Source organism: Mchenga conophoros, linkage group LG23, assembly GCF_057382185.1.
Source record: "Mchenga conophoros isolate Kocher_MC1m ecotype Shallow Benthic linkage group LG23, M_conophoros_male_GT1.1, whole genome shotgun sequence".
In the NCBI taxonomy this organism is placed as follows: domain Eukaryota; kingdom Metazoa; phylum Chordata; class Actinopteri; order Cichliformes; family Cichlidae; genus Mchenga; species Mchenga conophoros.
In genome coordinates this window covers 44,448,422-44,467,423 of record NC_140547.1, presented here as the reverse complement: position 1 = coordinate 44,467,423, position 19,002 = coordinate 44,448,422, and the positions used below count along the sequence as shown (strand labels likewise).

The following is a 19,002-nucleotide window of genomic DNA, read 5'->3' as shown; positions in this document are numbered from 1 at the left end:
GGTTCCAGAGCCCAAGCCGTGTGTTGAGGTGAGCCTGACTATATCTAACCGGTTCCTCTCAACCTCACGCACTAACTCAGCCTCCTTCCCCACCAGAGAGGTGACATTCAATGTCCCAATTGCCAGTCTTGGGGTTTGGTTCGCTCCTGGACGGCGCTCACAATGCACCCAACACACATTAGTTGGTATCAAATGAGCACAACTGATCATTAATCCCACTCCATGGTCCTTAGGGTGGCACAGTTGCTTCACTCTCTCCTCTTATTCCATTAGAAAGCATTCTGTATGTCCCTAATATAACTGAGAACTTCAATAAAATCTCTGAATCTAACAATATAAAAATGGCACTGAGTCTGTGTCTGCATTTGTGTGACATTAATGTTCCACTTTAAGTTGGAGGTTTTGACTCCCACTTTTAACTCCTTCTCTTAATGTGGACGATCATACAGCTGGCTTCTTGAAAGGGGGGTGGGTGGGGGGCACACTACAGCCAAACTACACAACAGGACAAATGAAAAGAACAATCACAACTTCTCCTGTATCAGTGTGTTGCAGTGATTGTTTAGTTTTACTATCACTCAGTGTTTCTCATCAAAGGCAGTGCAACTGTCTGTGACACTGTGGCACTCTGTCAAGATTTTTGCACATTTGTGTCTCCTTTATAAAGTCAAACAGGATTTTGAATTGTCTGACATTTGCACGGGAATCTGGAGGAGGGAGACGGGCCTTCTTCAGTTTCCTAAGAAACTGTAGTAACTCTAACTCTACTCTAAGAGAGAGATCCACTAATGCCTCGCACCAACACAAACTGGGTTCTGGAGTCAAACAGCTGTTAGTGTTTACAAATCGAGCGCAGCGACAGGATTGTGTGTCAGAGACAGAATCTCAAAGATTTTTGTGGCCCTGATGAAGACCCAATTCTGGACATTCAAACTGTGTTATGAATGTTTTTAACATCTACAGATCATTATCCAGATATTTAATACAAATAAGCATGTCTTATTTTTGTGTTTTATACATTTGAACTCACATCTCCTGTGTTTAGAAAACAGCAGAACTTTTGTAATTGGCCCAAAAAAGAACCATGTCTGTAAGCGCTGTTTTGAGCCTTTTAGCAAATCTTGCCCTAAACAGCCTGTTGCTGTTACAAAGCAGAGGAAACATAGTGGAGTCTAATTGTTGCACCGTGGAGCTCAGCTGAACTCAGTTCTGGGAGTTGAAATCAACAGAAAGTGTTTCATTTGACACTGAAACAGTTTCTTTTCCATCCATGAAGGAAGCTTTTGTATTTCACTCAGCAAAATATACAGTCTGGACTGCACAACATTTCAGACTGCATGTGATCTGTGCACAAAAACATCGAGCTTCATGGACACACGCAGGTCCTGCTCCACTTCCTGCTGTTGCCATGGCTTTGCTCTCGTCTTGCATTCAGTCTAATTACAGCTTCTTATTCAAACTCTGCACGTCACTAATTCCTGGTCTCTCCTTGTTGAATACTTTTTATCTTCAGCTGTCCTTGAAATCATTGAAAATCATACAGTTATGTCCAGTGTTGGTCAAGTTACTTGAAAAAAGTAATCAGTAAGTAATTACTGATTACTTCCCCAAAAAAGTAATCCCGTTACTTTACTGATTACTTATTTTCAAAGTAATTAATTACTTAGTTACTTAGTTACTTTTTAAAAACACGATTTACAACCTGAATAGGTGATAAAGCGATAGATCTCTCAGCCCAATTCTACTTTTTCTACATAATCCATCATACAAAATGCAATCAAATGGAAAAGTCCCTTTTTAAAACTTGTTTTATCTGTTTTAATCTTTTAACTTTATGCATCAAGCAAAAATGTAATTATATGCAACATTCTCTGATTGGAAGAAATTTGTTTAATATTTAAACCTATTTTCTGCACATTCCAGCACATAATTTTTTTTTTGTGTGTGTTTACACTCAGTCTTTCAAATAGATGCAAGTAAAACACAGCAGAAAATAAATAAAGTCAAAGACTAGCGGTCCTTTTGCTCTATTTTCACCTGTAAAGCAGGAGCAGGGTAGGCGGAGGTTTACCCTGGTGCAGGTGTGCTGCAGCGGTCAGTGGAAGGATATGGCAGCTCTGTGAATTTCCCATTACGTCGTTGCGCACTCGGTGCTTGCTCGGAAGTTTAGGGGTTTTTTTGCTGTAAAAAGAAGTTTTCTTCCCACGCACAACGGACGCTAATGTTTTTGTCACTCTTTATGGAATCAAACTCAAAGTAAGGTCAGTACTTCCACGCTTTAAACGCTGCACGCTCATACTCTCTCCCGCACTCGATATATGATCCATTGTTGATCTGCACACAGCTGTTGTCACAAACGTTGCACTTGCTTACGTCACTGTCATGAGACATTCTCGCAAAAAAAATTACGGTTTTAGTAACGCAGTAACGCAGCGTTCCTACGGGAAAGTAACGGTAATCTAATTACCGTTTTTGCAATAGTAATCCCTTACTTTACTCGTTACTCGAAAAAAGTAATCGGATTACAGTAAAGCGTTACTGCCCATCTCTGGTTATGTCTATAAGACTTTGGACAGAAACAACTTTCTCTAACTTTGGTTCTGTAAATTACAACAATGAATTTGAAATGATACAACTCAGATGTAATTTCAGCTTTAATTCAGTGGGTTGCATTAAAATGTGAGGAACTAAAGCATTTTTTAGAATTATCCTATGGAGCACCGGGACGAAGGAAAGACGGGTGGACTTCCTGGTGGAGCTTGCAAGAGAGTTGGCTCACTCTCATGTAGCTGGGAAGAAGGCAAGAAAAGAACAGTTGCTTTGGACACAACCCTCCACACCGAGCCCTGGAAAAAGAGCCATGTGTCAGGTCAAACACAAATGCAAGAACAATCATGCCACTGTGCGATGTGTTCACTGCTACAGATACACATGTGGTAAATGCAGACTACAGATACCATGGCAGTGCCAGGATTGTGAGTGATTGCTGAAAATGTTGAAATGTACTTGTTAGGTATTTTAGTACCATGGGAGCATTTACTGGATATTGTTTTATAGTGACATTATGCAGGAAAACTCTGTCATTCAATAAGGCCCCTTTTGTTTTAGTTATTTTTCTCTTTGACCCAAGAATTGATGTGTGAGAATCACAGGCTGGTACAAGGTTGAAATACCACAGAGATCACTCCCTCAGCTACATTAGTTTCTTAATCTTTTAGACGCCTGTTGAAGGCCAAATGGTTTGTTTCAGATTTCACTAATGTAAGAACTCTTCGTTTTGTGCCTTGAAAATATGTCGCTGAGATAATCACAATTGTAGCTGAACTAATAAACTACACAAAGGATGCTTCTTCACCCAAGGGCAGGAAGACGCTGCCTTATCTTGGTCTGTACTGGTTTAAACTGATAAATCTGCTGTCTCATGAATTTTACCCTCTATATAAACTGTTGTACTTGTGAATAAAGTTGAGTCACTTTGGGAAGACAATCTAAAGCAGTCTCTGTTTTCTTGTTCTCCCAAGCTGCTCCCGAGCTGCTCGTACTAACACGCTGAATGGCATGCTTGAATATTACTTGAGAATATATTTGACTGTGTTACAGACTAAGGGACATTCTCTGCTGATAGGTGAAGGTACATTCTCTGCTGATAGACGTCCACGCCTCGGAGGAAGCCGATCCACGGAGTAGGCCCTGGAAACAGTTTCCTTCAATTTTGGTGTCAGAAGTGGGATCCTGACGAAGGTAGGCACTTGTCTTTTTATTTTATGAGACTGTGTTATGCCTTTCTCAGTGATCCACATAGAAACGGGATACGCTGACGAGGCCTTCTTCAGTGGCCCACATAGTAACAAGTGGGATACACTGAGGAGCCTTATTTAGTGGCCCACATAGAAACACAGGAAGTTGCCTGTTGTTTTGTAAAATAAAAGCAGAAAGGACACAGGAAGTTGCCTGCTGTCATAAACTAAGAAGTTGCTCACCAGCAGAAAGGACACAGGAAGTTGCCTGGGGTCATAAAACGAGAAGTTGCTCGTTAAAAAGTGAGAAGTTGCTCACTAAAAACATAAAATTGCTAGCAAAAAATCAAGTAACCTCAGGTGTGCCACAGCAAAAATAGAAACTAACTTAAATCCTTCAAAGCGTCTAAACCCCTCTGGAAATCACTGACCATGGGTCAGAATAATTCAAAGACCTTAGACGGGTCCGATAAAAACTCAAAATTAACTGTAAAACCGAAAAAAATAAAATATAAAATCACAAATAGCGGCTCAGTACGACTCCCACTTCCGGTTACGTTTAACCCACGCTCGCGAATCAATGAAGACTTCCATGATTACGTATCCAGAACATGCGGAAGTGCTTACGTGACTGATTTCGTCTCAAACTTAAGAACTATAACTTTAATGCATCCTAATGTATTTCCGGAGCCCTATCCCGAACGATTATCGCCAGAAAACAGGTCAGTAGAAATGTTAAATACTATTTGTGATAAGAAAAGTAGGCTGATTAAAAAGTCCTGTAAAAAATATATGATAGAATGTCGTGATGTGACCAATCGCATGCTACCACTATGGAAAAAAGGACCCGAGCCAGACGTAAATGCTTTAAATCAAGCCAGTGTAGGCTCTAGTAAATCCACTGCAGAAAAAACTAGCCTTATATGCCCATCCGTTCAACCTACGGCTCCGCCGCCTTATGATGAAAAAACAGAATTAATAGCTGCTGCGGCGGCTGCACGTCATCAGCGCGTATATCCTGATTTAACAGCAGAATCCCAAAGGAGTGAGGAAGGCACTGAAATGACACCTAAATCAGAAGAAGATGACTGGTTTAACCTAGATCAAAGACAGGAACGAGAATACACTGAACGAGAAAGAGAGTTACAGGAACATAAAAAGCAAACAAAACAGTTAATGACAGAGTGTGAGGAAATCATGAAAGATCCTTTAACTGAACGTACGGAAGCTGAACTGCAACAAGCCGTTTCTGTCATAGATAATCATGTTCAGCGCCACACTAGAGTAGCAAATGGTTTAACTGTGCCAAAAGCAATAACTAACACCAGAAATTTAATAAGGAACTACTTAAAGCAGAAAAAAGAGGAAAAAACTCAAGAGGGCCCCCACAAAAACACCCGTTATAAAGAAAAGCAGGGATCACAATTTAATGACGTCAGCACCTCCCTCCCGTTCATGATAATAGGGGACATGTGTTGCATTCAACCCCCTAAAATTTCAGAGTTAGCAGCAACCATTAAAGAACTTCCCGATCCTCTACAAAATCCTACAGCCTTTGTTTCTGCATTACAGAGAAGTACCAGATACCACCACTTGGGTGGGCCTGACTATAGATATATATTATGTCAACGAATCCCAGGTGTGACTGAATCTCAGCTTATTGAAGAAGTAGAGGAACTAGACCCTAAAAATGACCAAGCAGCCAACACCTCCTCGTTTTTGTGGATAAATGATGACAAAATCACAGCCTTTTTTCAAAATCTAAAGAGATTTCTGCTCACAATGTCTAGAGATAAAATTGATTTAAATGCAGTAACCATGTGTAAGCAAAAGCCAGATGAATCCATTCTAGTGTTTATGAAACGTTTCACACACTGCTGGACTAATGAGGCATGCATGCCTGAAGGAGGAAATGATCAGATTTTCATAACAACATTCTTAAACAATATTCATCCAGAATGTTCACAACTATTGAAGCTGACTGCCACTGATAATCTCTATGACATGAAAATAAAGAACTTTATCACACTTGTCAAAACAAAAGCTGGTGCAGATCTTTTCCCCAACAGCACGAAGGCTAAAAGTGTTAAGATGATGTTGAATTTTGATGTTGAAGGCTCAGAGGAAAGTGAAAAAATGATGTATGCAGGGGCCCCGCCCCCTCAACAAGCGCAGCAGGGAGATTTCAGAAGGAAAGATAGGAGTGGAGACGTATGTTTTTATTGTGGAAAAATAGGACACTGGAGGACGGAATGCAAATCAGCAGCAGGTAGATCTCAACCACAAAACACAGGACCAGCTCCTGCCACTAGGCGTAAGCAGAGCTCTTACAGACAAGGTAACTGGCAACGCAGACAGGAATCACATCAAAGAAACGGCCCCTTTGCACTTAGGCAGCAACCTTATAATCCACATTTTAATCCCCACCCATATGATAACGAAAGACTGGACCGACAATAGGGAGGCCCAGGTGAAGATGAGGGACAGTGTGAAGCACTACACACGATGCTGCATTTGCAATTGTCCCGTAACACAGAAAGCTTGCCCATGTTAGATATAGAGATAGGTGAAAGGATTTATTCCTTTTTAGTTGACAGTGGAGCCACTAAAAGTTCACTGTCTGGAAAATTCTATAATGGGCCTGTTTCCTCTGTGTGCATCAACACCATGGGAATAAACGGAACTCTAGTGCAATGCCCCAAAACTCATTCTCTAAAAACACGCTGGGGCCCAAAACCAGATGAAATTACATATCATCCATTCATAATTATTCCAAACTCGCCTGTGAATCTATTAGGCAGAGATTTAATGGCAAAAATGAACTTGTGTATTTCATTTAACACAAAGGGTGAAATGTTTGCAGATACTGATAACAGCTATGTTTTCTCTGCCCTATGCACCGACACCATGGAGAAGGAACATCCTCTGTGTCAGCTGGACGCCTCAGCGGAGAATGAACTCAATATCCATCTGACTGGTATCCCACGTCACACTCTGTGTCAAAAACATGTGCAAACACCGTTACCAGGTAGCCCCATGCCTGGAAGCCACATATTTGTTTCTCTCACACTGTTCAACAACATGATAACTGCTCACACCAGTGAAGGCCAAACAGTGGTTTTGTCACATAACTCAGACATAGGCTATGACATCACTGCACCATGTCAACACATAGATCTAACCTACCCCATACACTGTACTATCTCTGCTGTCACATTGCCAGCTGAATATCAAAACATGACATTATGGTCAAGAGGTGAGAATGATGTAGGATTTATTGACTGTACACCTTATCATGCTCAGCTGAAAAACAACGAGCCGGTATATGTCAGGCAGTATCCCATTTCCACTGAAAAAGCCGCAGCCTTAGACATCATCATAGGAGATTTATTAACAGCTGGAGTAATAAAGCCCACAGTATCTCCATATAACACTCCTGTCAATCCTGTGCCAAAGCCTAACAAACCTGGCGTATGGCGTTTCACACAAGACTTAAGGCAAGTTAATGCAGTCATTAAGCCTCTGCCACCTATTGTCCCAGATGTTCCCAGCATACTGACATCTATTCCAGCAACAGCTACACATTTTACTGTGGTGGATTTGTGCTCCGCCTTTTTCTCAGTACCTGTGCATATAGACACACAGCCGATATTTGCATTTACACATAGAGATAAGCAGTACACATGGACTCGCTTACCCCAAGGCATGGTAGACAGCCCTGCGGCTTTCTCAATGGTAGTACGTGCTACCCTGGACGGCTTCACTCCTCCAGAGGGCTGTACTCTGATCCAGTATGTAGATGATCTCCTCCTCTGTGCTGAAAGTGAAAAACTATGTCAAACTGCCACACACATGCTACTCCAGCACCTCCAACAGACTGGCCACAAAGCATCAGCAAAGAAAATGCAGTACTGTCAGACTTCTGTTCAATATTTGGGATTTACACTGTCTCACGGACAACGTTCTATGACTACAGACAGGGTCAAAGCTGTGACCTCTGTCCCTAAGCCCACTACACAGAAAGAAATGCTGTCTTTCCTAGGCATGGTGAACTATTGCAGACAGTGGATACCAGACTGTTCTTTTCATGACCACATTCTGCGTGAATGCTGCAAAAAAGACAAGCCTCCTCGAATACTGTGGTCCACAGAAATGACTGCCTCTTTCAATGCATTACAGGGAGCGCTGACCTCCGCCCCTTGTTTGGGTCTGCCTGACTACCACTTACCGTTCCACCTGTACGTCACAGAGAACGGCACAACCTGTGCAGGTGTATTGGCCCAAGAGCATGGCTGTGGCTACCGTCCAGTAGCCTTCTACTCAAAGGTGCTGCCAGCAGTAGTTCAGGGGATGCCGGCCTGCCTGAGAGCAGTAGCAGCTTGCTCTATCATGATAAGGGACTGCGAGAAGCTCACACTCTCACATGACACTATTCTACACACCAATCACCAGGTCACGACCATTCTAGCAAACATAACTACACAACACATGACCGCACAACGTCGCTCAGGTTATGAAGCTACACTAACTTCAACAGCAAATCTCACTATAAAAGCAAGCAGCACACCCAATTCGCCAGCACACTTACTCATTCGTATGCTGTGTTCCTCTGACCGACAGGATGGTTCAGACGACCCTGACGATCATGATTGTATGACACGTATACAGGAATCCACAGCACCACGCCCAGACTTAGAGCAGACACCAATCCCAGACTCAGTCATTGTTTATGTGGACGGGTCCTGTTCAAAACCAAATGACAACTTATTTCTTTGTGGCTATTCGGTGGTGACATTGCCTGACATCATACTAGAGGCTCACTCATTACCATTTCACTCAGCACAAAAAGCAGAACTCATGGCTTTAATACGCGCCTGTGAGTTACATGTGGATAAGCGGGTAACAATTTACACTGATAGCCGTTATGCATTCGGTGTGGTGCATGACTTTGGCACATTGTGGAGACAAAGAGGATTTAGATCTGCTGATGGAAAACCGATCGCTAATTCTGACCTTGTTCAAAGACTTTTGCAGGCTATACAGCTGCCATCGGCAATTGCAGTTGTTAAAACGAAGGGGCACAGCACGGCTGACACAGACGAAGCAGTGGGAAATGCTCTTGCAGACGTAACCGCGAAAGCAGCTGCTGCCTCACAGCAACCACCCAGAAGGGAAGTATTATCTTTGCCTTTACAGCTGCCACTTGTCACACTCCCAGACTATTTAGAAACAAATGTTGACCTAAAATTCATACAAGAGCAAGCCTCTGCCTTAGATTACACTTACTGGGAAAGTAATGATTGTACCTTAGATAACAGAGACGGCTTATACAAAAACCTTGAGGGTTTGATTGCCCTCCCATCTTCACTACTGCCAATCCTTGTCCGCCATTTTCACGGTGTGAGTCATGTCGGACAAAGAGGGGTAATAGGAGCAATAAAATCAAGATTTGTAATCGAGAAAACATCACACGCAGTAAAACGCATATTAGCAACCTGTCTAACATGTGCACGAACTAATGTAGGAAAACCAAAAGCAAAACATCAGCATTTACCACAACCAGATTTTCCATTTCATACATTACAAATTGATTTTACACACATGCCAGCACAAGGAAGCATCAAGTACTTACTGGTAATAGTGGACCAATTTAGTAAATGGGTAGAAGCTTATCCAACATCAAAAGAAACTGCAGAAGTAGTCTGTCAAAAGTTGTGCAATGAAATAATACCCAGATTCGGAATACCTCACCAAATTAACAGTGATAGAGGACCTTCATTCACATCAGAAGTAATTCAAAAGTGTGCTAAAACTCTAGCAATAGACTGGAAATATCATGTGCCATACCATCCTCAGAGTTCAGGAGTTGTAGAAAGAATGAATAGGACCATAAAAAATCGCCTGACTAAAGCAATGATAGAAACAGGAATGACCTGGATCAAACTACTTCCTCAAATCCTCTGCGAGATTAGAATGACTCCATCCGCAGCAACCAAATTATCTCCATTTGAAATAATCATGGGAAGACCGTTTCCAACACCATGGTCAGCCTCCAGAGGGGCACCGCTATTGGAAGGGGACATAGACACTGCATTGTCTGACTATGTTCATAACCTGGTAGAAACACTGAATAATAACTATCAGAAAGTTTGTCTCTCTCAGCCTCTCCCTTCCATAGATCCAACCCATCCGTGGAAACCAGGAGATGCGGTGTTGGTACAGTCGCTAAAACCAAGGGCACTCGGGGAGGCCGCGTGTTCCAGCCCCCAGACTGTACTTGCAGTGACGAGAACCAGCATCCTAACAGACGGACAACCTCAGTGGATTCATGCCAGCAGGGTTAAGACCAGCCCCACCAAACCACCTAAGGCGTCGGATCAAGTAGATGACGTCTCCGGCGAGCCAGCGCCCGGATTCAATACACCTATAGATGACGACTCAGGCGAGCCAGCGCCCGGATCCAATCCACCTATACACACACAATCACTGATTAACACACAACGTCGGAAAGAGCCAAGACTCAGAAAGCCCTTTGATCCCCCGCCTGAACAACAACAAGGTACTCGAACATCCAGCAGGAACAGAAAGCCTAGAGTACCACACAATGTCTAACCTGATAAAGATAGACTCATTCCATCCTGATAATGGAGAAAATGAAATGCCCATTGTCATCTCTCGAACCTGGGACCAGGCCAGGAGACGACTAAAGAACTGTCTTTTTTATATATTTAGGTTATTAATCATATCTACTGCATTAACCTTAGGATTTTTATTTACTATTTCGTATTGTAAAGTGCAACCCTGTTCACGTTTCTGCAAGCCACATTTTGCTGACAATACCTCATGCTCCACTTGGCAAGACACCCACCTAGTACACTCGTCACGTTCTCTAAAATCAGTAGAAAGCAACACAGACACCACCAATAAACCATCTTATGCACCCCCTAGAACAGGAACTAACGCCTGGTATGACAATGCCAGAACAGCCGCTCGTGACTTAGGAAACAGTAACTGTTATGTCTGTTCAAAGGGTAATCCAGAACAGGTCATAGTGGGATATCCAATTTCAGGTTTTCCCTTAACAAAGATGCTATTCAAAGATGATAAAAAGGGGCCCTTAACGGTAACCCTGATTGAAGCGCTGCGAGTAGAACTAAGTCCTTTAGATTGTTTATTCATATACACAGCACAAGTCTCTAGTAAGGATGTTAGCATGATTAATGATTCTACCCACCCCTGCAACCAAATGAAGCGCCCCGAAGACCGCACTGAACCTCTTTCGCCCCCAACACAGGTGCGCCATCACCCAAATATTTTGATGACATGCATACACCGACCAAAACTTGAAAACATAAATTATGACACACAAAACTATACGTTCTTTTCTGACTCTCCAGGAGCACGCTGTAACGAAACATGGCTAGCAGCGAGTGTTGACAGGACACAATATAAACATATGTTTTCTTATATATATGCATATATAAGTACGCATTCAGATAACTCAACAATCCTGCATTCGCCCAACACACTAAACGACTCGTACTGGGGAGGCATATTAAAAGGCTTTACAGCCTCGCGCCTGACCAGACCAATCCCACATGCTTATTGGATGTGCAATAATACTCTTAGATTAGCCTTACCTGTTAATTGGACCGGTACCTGCGGTCTAGTAACTTTAGCTCAAGAACTACTGATACAACAAACCTCGGATCTGCCTGTATCCAGCAGACGGACGGAACGCTCCGCTTATTCACATAACGTTTACATAGATGCTATAGGAGTTCCACGCGGGATACCAAATGAATTAAAGGCACAAGGAGAAATATCAGCAGGGTTTGTCTCAATACTACCGTGGATACAGGTAAACAAAAATGTAGGCTGGATCAATTATGTTTATTACAATCAGCAAAGACTTACTAATTTGACCAATACGGCCCTTAAAGCCCTAGGAGAACAGATGTCTGCTACCTCCTTAATGACCATGCAAAATAGAATGGCCTTAGATATGCTGTTAGCTGAGAAAGGAGGTGTTTGTGCTATGTTTGAAGATTTTTGTTGTACTTTTATTCCCAATAATACCGCCCCTAACGGTTCATTTACACAAGCTATGAATAAACTTGAAGCATTGCAGATAGAACTAAGAGCCAATACAGGTCACGGTCAGTGGCTAGACAAGTGGATGCAGGACACGTTTGGAAAATGGAAGGAACTCATTGTAGCCTTTGTAACAGTTGTAGCATGTATTATTTTGTTTTTGATGATTATTGCCTGTTGTGTGATACCCTGTGTACGCTCAATGATGACCCGTATAGCTACCAGTACAGCTACTTCAATGTATTTGCAATTAGCACAAATTGATCCTGAGGATGTGCCAGATGTTACCAATGATGTTCCTGATGTGTATATTGAACATTAGGTTGTGAACTATTACATTTTATGATTTGCTTTTTATATTATGTTATTACATTTGTGATTTTTCCTTTCTATTTGAGTTATTATTTTTAAAAAATAATAAAAGAGGGGAACTGTTAGGTATTTTAGTACCATGGTAGCATTTACTGGATATTGTTTTATAGTGACATTATGCAGGAAAACTCTGTCATTCAATAAGGCCCCTTTTGTTTTAGTTATTTTTCTCTTTGACCCAAGAATTGATGTGTGAGAATCACAGGCTGGTACAAGGTTGAAATACCACAGAGATCACTCCCTCAGCTACATTAGTTTCTTAATCTTTTAGACGCCTGTTGAAGGCCAAATGGTTTGTTTCAGATTTCACTAATGTAAGAACTCTTCGTTTTGTGCCTTGAAAATATGTCGCTGAGATAATCACAATTGTAGCTGAACTAATAAACTACACAAAGGATGCTTCTTCACCCAAGGGCAGGAAGACGCTGCCTTATCTTGGTCTGTACTGGTTTAAACTGATAAATCTGCTGTCTCATGAATTTTACCCTCTATATAAACTGTTGTACTTGTGAATAAAGTTGAGTCACTTTGGGAAGACAATCTAAAGCAGTCTCTGTTTTCTTGTTCTCCCAAGCTGCTCCCGAGCTGCTCGTACTAACACGCTGAATGGCATGCTTGAATATTACTTGAGAATATATTTGACTGTGTTACAGACTAAGGGACATTCTCTGCTGATAGGTGAAGGTACATTCTCTGCTGATAGACGTCCACGCCTCGGAGGAAGCCGATCCACGGAGTAGGCCCTGGAAACAGTTTCCTTCAGTACTCACTCACTTTTTATTATTATTTGTAAATATGTGTACAAATGGTTGGTTTTTTTGTACTGTTTTTATCAATAAATCTCAGCAACAAAGGAAATACACCCAGTGTTGGGTAAGTTACTTTAAAATAGTAACTTAGTTACATTACTAGTTACTTCTCTCAAAAGTAACTCAGTTACTTCAAGTTACTCGTTACTTTCAAAGTAACTAGTTACTAGGGAAAGTAACTTTGGTTTTACTCAGAATTCTCTTGTTAATGTGTTGCTTCCATAACTTTGCCAGTCTTCTAGCTTGCTTACCTGCCACAAGTGCACTGTGCCACCTACCAATAGAAAGGAAAAGATAATGTGCATATTTCCACGAGAGAAATCCCACGCCTGGACCGTCATTGACTGCTGCCATGATTCTAGCCTACGTCACAGCGTCATGTGCGCCTTTTCCAACACAAAAACTGCAGTCGTGGTGCTTTCGATTGTACTCAGAACTCGGAAATTCTGCCTTCTGAATAGGAAGATGTAGGTAACACCAGACTGCAGATGAGCTGCATACAGGGCTGGACTGGGACAGAAAATTGGCCCGGGCATTTTGACTAGAGACCGGCCCACCATTATAGCAAAAATCATAAAGCCTTTGAATGAAAATAAACACTGTTGTGACAGTGATGTACACTGTTCTGATGGTATATATGCATCAATCTATCAATCGTTTGTTGTAAGACTCAGATAATTATTTTTTAAAAGCGAGACATTTTAAATGAGAATAAGAAAGAAAAGTATTTCTTTGTGCCCCCCTTTAATGCCCTACCTGGCCCCCCTGGCAACACTTTGCTAGATCTGCACCTGCACAGTTACCAGCTGTCAGCTACCTAAAAAAGGATCCTGGTGTTATTTGTCTCTCAGAAACAGTTCATAACTTCCCTTCAACTCATTCATGTCACCTAAAAGGTAAACCTGTTTCTCCATCACCTGTTCAGCTCTGATGATCCAGTAAGGACATCTCCTGGTTTCATCTTCATGTTTCCCTCTCACCAGATAACCAAACCGATATCATGACCAGCAGCTTTACAGCTGTGGCTCCAGCAAACATCAGCTGATACTAGAAATTAATATGAAATAAATTCTAACAACAGCTGATCAAGCTTAAACATGCTGCTGTTGTTTACCGCGACATCCGGTTTCCTCTTTCGGCGCAAAGTGAGCGATAAACAAACAAGAGAGCCGATCAGCTGATCATTGATCAGTTTTCATGATTGAAGTAGAAACGGGAGAGGGAGGGGGAGAGAATGAAAGAAGAAGAGGCAGCTGTGCAGCAAAGACACAGATTAACTCCAGCTTTGTGTCTTTTTCATTGTAGCTGAATTACGGGACAAACTGTTCCTTTTCACCTCAATAAGAAACGCGTAATATTTTCTCTGAATACCAGATGAGACGGTTGGCAATTCTAATAACTTATGAACAAAATAAAGTTCAACATCATTAACTTCATAGCACCACCCAGCTGTATAATAACTCCGTCATGCTAGCTAGCACGCAGTACGGAAAAAGTCAGAATAACAAAAATAAACTCCACCTAAACTTGGTTCATATCTGACCCAGAGAGACTGCAGGTCATAACTTCTTACCTGAAGTTCAGTTCACACTTGGACCGGCGGCTGCCTCGGGTCTCTTTTCCTTCTGCGTCCCTTTTCCTTCATCCACCTGCTGGCTTCCACCACTTGCTAATGTTACTGAATCTGTGGAAGCTCCGCGATAGCCACCACACGAAGTAACGAGTAACGAGCCTATCTAAATCCCAGTAACGAGTAACGCGTTCCTGATTTTGGCATAATAACTAGTTACCGTGCTCGTTACCACAATAATAACGTAGTTACTGTAACACGTTACTTAATAACGCGTTAGTCCCAACACTGAATACACCCATGTGTGTTGATTTCTCCCTAAGATGGCAAACTGAAACACAAGTTTCCTTGTGGCTCAGGAAACTAACCACTCCAAGTTGGTGACTTTTGGAGATTTAATTTCCTGGATGATTGAGAATGCATCAAGACGAACACAAAAGGAAGTTCACCGCTTTTAGCAGCTCCCCCCCAGACAAACAAAGAGGCAGTTGGCAGTTAGAAATCAGCAATCATTCACACACCCCCACTCCCCTCCAGAATTCTCAGGTAACAGCCTAATTTACATATGAATGACTAGCCAATTTAGCTTCCACTTGGCTGAAGCTAAAGCCTAGCTAAAAGCCTACCAGCCATTTGGCAACTCAGCCCATCACACGTCCACGTCTCTCCTTGTTTCGTCTTTTATTATGAAAGGGTTGTGTTTCCATGTTCAGTGTGTTTCATTTTGCTTCCCCTGTGGTGTCAGGTTCATTTGTGTCAGCTGTGTTTCCACTTCCCTCCTTTCTCTTCTGTGTATTTAAGTCCGCTGTCTTCCTCTGGGCAGTGTTGGTGCGTTTTCCTCCGTTCACGTTATTCCGGGTTTCAGGTTATCTCCTGATTCTGTTTAGGTCCATGTTCATGTTCATGTTTTTTCATCAGAGTTTCTCGCATGCACCTCCTCGGATTCATGTTCATGTTTTTCTTGTCATAGTTGTCATAGTCATACCGAGTTATTCCCAGTATAGGTTTTAGTTTTAGTTTCCGCCCCTGTTTGCTGGGCCTTGTTTTGTGTTCGTGTCTTTCAACCTAATAAATGGTTTGTTTTTTTGTTAAGATTCAGGTCCATCTCTCCCTTGTCTGCTTCCGGGTTCATATTGCAATCACATCAGCCACAGTGACAATAAACTTATTTTGATTTTTAAATTCTTTATTTTTTCAACAATATTATGTATATATAAACATTTTGCATCTTACAATATAAAGCCTGGATCCTGCACATATTGCACTTTGAACTTGAACTGTGTTGTCTGTTTATTGGAGATTGTACTACTTGAATTCATTATCCTGGTGATATAACACATTAATTCTCCATTTGGAATCAATATAGTATATAATACAGTATCTGTCTATCCATCTATATAGCTATTGAATTGAACTGGAGTGAATGGAAGAGAATTAAATAATGGATTTCATGTTCATGTTTATCTATGTTGTAACAGTGACGACTTGAGACATCTGTTTGGCCGTATATGAAGAGAATTAAATAAAATTTAAATAAAAATGATATTAACTGTATTTATACATTTTATATTTTTGGATGAGACACTGTCAGTGTGCTGTTATATAACTCAGGTATTTTTAAGGCCTGACTGGTGGCATTGGTGCCCATTGCTTTACTGTGCTGTTGGATGTGTATGTGGGTTATCCCTTGTACCTGACATTTGATTGGGCATCACTGTGTTGCTATGGTATGATCCTGGTAGTTGTTGTTAATAAAACAATAACAAATTCAAATTCAAACATTGCTGCATTCTTCTGTCACTGAGGATTCCAAACCTGCACTCAGTCTCCTCATTACTTTGGTATTGAACAGACAAACTTTGGAGCTCCTGCAAACTTTATGCACAAACTGCAAATATTTTACACAAATCTGCGACTGACAACAAGCACAGAGACTTCAAACAATCACTGAAGTAAGGACTGAAAGATTTACTTTAAAACAATAATGATTAAGACCTTTTTCGTAAGGTTGTTTTCCCTTGATTGCCAGCTGTTACTGTTTTTATCTTCATATCTTTCATATTTGTCCACCTAAACAATGCTTTAATGATACACTTTGAGAAGTTTGATATGAATTTATCCAACTGACTTGAAACTGAAACTGACAACTGTCCTGTAATCTTACACAGAGAAACCAAATCCTGCGTCTTTGCCTTGACAGACGCCTAAAATGGCTCGAGCTGTGGTAAGTTACCCTTCACTGTGTCTGTTTCTAAACATTAAATCGTGTGAATTTTTAAAGAAAAATCCAACAACAACAATAATAATATGTAACAGAGCAAAACGTCAGATGACTTAAATGTTCCTCTGCAACACAAAGTCAAAGTCTGCCTCCTCCACAGGCAAAGGAGAAGCTCCCACGCTCATCCAGTGCAGACCGTTGTGCTCTGGACAATGAAGTTCCCGCTTTCATGTTCCGACCTATCAGCGCACCTGCATGTGAGCTCCTAAGTCCACCACCTGCTGATGCCAGCTTTCAGTCGAAGGACACAGACAAGATCATGCATCCAGATTTGAAAAACGATCGTTCATCCCTGGATGATGACGTGACGGTTTTCATGTGTCCTACTGATGTTCCTCTGCCTCCGAGACCTCCACCCACTGCAGAGGTAGGTCTCTGCAGAAAGCGCAGATATTCTACTGCTTTTTCTGTGGAGGATGAAGAGGAACATTTGATGCCCAAACGCATGAGGCTGATGAGTTCTGATGTACCAGTTTCTTCAAATCCTCCACCTGCTGATGCCAGCTTTCATGCAAAGTACACAGACAAGATCATTAATCCAGATTTGAAAAACGATCGTTCATCCCTGGATGGTGAAGTGACGTTTTTCATGTGTCCTACTGATGTTCCTCTGCCTCCGAGACCTCCACCCACTGCCGAGTTAGGTCTCTGCAGAAAGCGCAGATATTCTACTGCTTTTTCTGTGGAGGATGAAGAGGAACATTTGATGCCCAAACGCATGAGGCTGATGAGTTCTGATGTTCCAGTTTCTTCAGTTCCTCCACCTGCTGATGCCAGCTTTCATGCAAAGGACACAGACAAGATCATTAATCCAGATTTGAAAAACGATCGTTCATCCCTGGATGGTGAAGTGACATTTTTCATGTGTCCTAGCGATGTTCCTCTTCCTCCGAGACCTCCACCCACTGCAGAGGTAGGTCTCTGCAGAAAGCGCAGATATTCTACTGCTTTTTCTGTTAATGATGAAGAGGAACATTTGATGCCCAAACGCATGAGACTGATGAGTTGGGATGTCTCTAAGTCTCCAGCTGCTGAGAAGGAGTATGTTTGCTTTACTTGTCCTGAAGACAAGAGGTCTGAGTTACCTCTCAGCTCCCTCCAAGGCCATCCACCATCACAGGTCAATAATAATGACACTGACCAGTGTACCATTCTGCTGCCTCCTGAAATCCCAGTACCTCCAAGTCCTGCCCCTGTTGGAGTTCTAGAAACTGTTGATTTTCCTTTTGTTGATAATTAAATACATGTTTGTGGTAATAAATACATTTTTGAGCAAATACATGTTGAGATGATTCGGTTGCTTATGATGGTTATAATTATCCAAACAGTATTATTCCTAATAAGATCTTTACTTTTTATACTTATTTTCTCCATGACCTATTTTGATGTCTGTTTTGAAGATCCACTCATATCATGACAGTATGCTTATTCTCAGTAGAGTGTATAGCCACATCTGAAGAAAGAATCAATTAAAGTCACTCATTAACAACTTACCACATACGCCGGAGCTGAATTCAAGATGTAAGCAGACGTTTCACAGATATCTTGGTTGTCTTTCCATTTCCTACACTAACAGTATCCTGAGAATTGGCTTATAGAGCTGATATAAAGGTGAAATTTGATGACTTAATCGAAGCATCATCAGCTTAAATGCAAATGAATCCACTGTACTTGAGGTAACCTAACACTGACCATGAACGCCACAATCACTGTGCGCCAGTCCAACACAGTGCTTTACTGTGAACTCACCACAGTACTGCAAACTAAAGTGTTTATCTTCCAGTCCAATCCAATCCATCTTTATTGAGAAAGCACTTTAAAAAACCCAGGACAAAACCAAAGTGCTGTACAGTAAATGAGTTAAGAACAATAGAATAAAACAGCAAAAATAAACTAAAAAACTCAAACTAAAAACCAACATCTTACAAGGTGTCAAAGGTCAGGGTGAAGAGATGAGTTTTCAGGAGTGATTTAAGAACAGGCAGAGAAGAAGCCTGTCTAATCTCTAAAGGCAGATCGTGTCACAGTTTCAGAGATGCTGCAGCAAAAGCACGATGTCCTCTAAGTTTACGCTCAGTCCTGGGAACATTCAGGAACAGCTGATCAGCTGACCTGAGACAGCGGGTGGGTTTATAAGAC

The 19,002-nt window shown here is 41.6% G+C and overlaps 1 protein-coding gene across 1 annotated transcript in view; it reads right to left on the bottom strand.

Annotated features, from left to right (window-relative positions):
- The window catches only part of LOC146548073 (NACHT, LRR and PYD domains-containing protein 3-like), a 432,988-nt gene that overhangs the window by 100,576 nt on the left and 313,410 nt on the right, over positions 1–19,002 (bottom strand). The window lies entirely within an intron of this gene.